Below are 2,705 nucleotides of genomic sequence, written 5' to 3'. Positions count from 1 at the left end.
ACAAAAAAAAAAAGACGGTATGGGTTTTAAATGGTGAAAATTCTAAACAAAACGGTAAAAAAAAAGTCAAAAAAATGTAGAACGGTGAAAAAAGGAAAAACGAATTGTATGTGTTTTAAACATGTAGATTTAAAAATAATAATAATAAAAAAAAATGATAGTATACTCATTTAAATTAAATAATTATTACATGAGAAAATATCACTTCGCTCCCCTGTACTCTGGCGAACTATCATGTTCCCCCTAGACATTTTCAAAAATATTGCTCCCTTCACCTTAATCCAAAAGATTCTATCTATCGTCCCTGTCCATGAGAAGGGATCGTTAAGTGATCACATCATCAATACTCATGCTTTGTAATACCCAAACTACCCTTGATGTGTAATATCAAATCTAACCTCATCAAAGGAATAAGAAAGAAAACAAAAATGATATGTATTTGTCAAAACAAAAATGATATGTACTCCATCTTCATCGTCTCCGAAGTCAAGAGATGAGTCATCATAACCTGATTCAATGGGTTGACCCAACAAGCGAAGAAGCTCTTTTGCAGCTGAATATTGAAGTAATTGTTCCAATGGACGAATGAATTGAACCGTTGAACTAATTGAAGCTAAGATCAAGGTCCGCTGGTATCTTGCCACTGAGAAGAAATTCTTTCTTCAACTAAGATAGTGGATGTGAAAGAACAACATAACAACAAAATCAGTCTTGACTATTGATTTTTTCTTCTACTTTGCTATTAAACCTCTCACATTGTTTCGTAAGGGAAATCTATAGGTTACCTTAAAGGAAAAATTGCAGAAAAGCTCATCTCGTACCCTTTAAAATCCAAGCGATTCCACATCATCAAACCGGTTTCTCCAGCTTAAACCCTCTTGAATCTTTATTTCCTAGCTCTGCAATCCATCTGGATAACATTAATATCTGCATATAATCTTCAAAACAACTACAACATCAAACATTAATGCATATATATATATATATTTATATCATATGACTCATCATAAGTTCTAAGACATATCATCGAATATCATTCAACACGAATTCTAAATTCATACAGCACACATGTCCAAAGCATTATTGAGTAATGTGGCTTGGCTATGACGTTGTTCATTGTTGTCAACATAGTGGGCCTCGAAATGCCAAAGGCTATTCTTCGACAGTTCTTCATTGTCGAACCAACTCCTATCAATGTCAAATTCTTTAAATCCACAAAATATTGGATTTCCTATTTTAGGAGATTTTGATTTTCCATGTACATTGTGGAATTTAATTTGCAAGCCATAGCTCAATCCGTATATGAATGTTCATTTTCCCTAAAGAAGCTGATAGAACATGAAAACACTTAGAATCACTAGCATATGCTATGCATCCGGATAGGGAACTCAATTCCTAAAATTAATTTCCTAAAAGTAAGACATTAGATAACTTTTAATGATAAAATAAGGGTATTTCTTCACGGTAATTACCGCCGAAATATGTTTGCATTTTGTGGTGTCAAGTTTTTACTGTTGCCTGGTACTGTTCATGTAGGTTTTGGGATTCTGTGGTGGTAATTACTAGTGCCAATGAGCATTTTTATTGTAGTGATATTAGTTTAAACATTAGAGCACTCTATGTGTCAAGACCGTAATTGTGAGAAGAACAAGTTGTGATTTAAAGTGTACGCATTATATAAATCACCTGTATTATATTTTTTTAATACGGGTTTTAATATTTTTTATTTTTTATTTTTTATTTTTTATTTTTTTTTATCTTTGAAAACATAATTTAAATAATGTACTTTTAACCTGAGGTCTACAGGTTCAAAATATTAGTATAAGGTATCCACATATTGGGGATGTTATCCAATGGATGGCTAATTCTTCCAAGAAATTCCCCTCTTTTTCTGCTTGGAATTTAGTTAGATCTAGAGCACCTATTGTTCCATGGTATATAGGTTGGGTTAAATGGTTTGATTTGATTCTTCCATTCTAAGGCATTGCTTTACTGTTTGGAGAGTATTCACTTATTCGCTTTCTACTTTTGAGACTTTCTTTCATAACGAAATCTGTCGATTCCAAACTGCTGCCTTTGTTAGATCCCAAAAGAGTGTAAGATGCCTTTATTAGATCCCACATCTTATGTAGAGAGATTCCTTTTTTTTTCTTTTCTTTTTGTAACACTACGTAGAGAGATTCACGGATTAGAAATTTTGAACCCTCCATGCCTGTTACAGTCAATGACTCTATGGACTCTCACTCAAGCTTCTCCTAATCTTATCCCTAGAAAAGATGAATTCCTCTTAACTTTTCCCCAAAGACACCTCCCAAAATATATATATATATATATATATATATATATAAAACAAGGCTTTCATCTACATTTGAGAAATGAAGGGATCAAGGTTTTTCATGGTTCATGGTTCATCAAAATCTCTCTCTCTCTCTCTTTCTCTCTCTCTCTCTCTGTATAAGCAGATCCTAAGGTCTTCTGCTCATATGTCAAGTTGCTACCTTGTTAAATAAAAAAAAAAAAAGTATTTTTCTCCCTACTAGCCTTCTGAGTAGCCATCTCAATAAGCTACAATACTTATATTCCAAAAATTTCACAACAACAATAAGGAGAGGCTGTCACTATCACGGTGGCATCACTCTGATAGAACAGAACATGTTTTCTTCAACGCCAACTTCTTTCTTTCTTTGATGAATCATTTAGATGGA

The sequence above is a fragment of the Macadamia integrifolia genome, unplaced genomic scaffold (assembly GCF_013358625.1).
Source record: "Macadamia integrifolia cultivar HAES 741 unplaced genomic scaffold, SCU_Mint_v3 scaffold_18A, whole genome shotgun sequence".
Classification (NCBI taxonomy): Eukaryota; Viridiplantae; Streptophyta; class Magnoliopsida; order Proteales; family Proteaceae; genus Macadamia; species Macadamia integrifolia.
The sequence above is the reverse complement of the archived record's forward strand: the minus strand, read 5'-3'. Positions refer to the sequence as shown.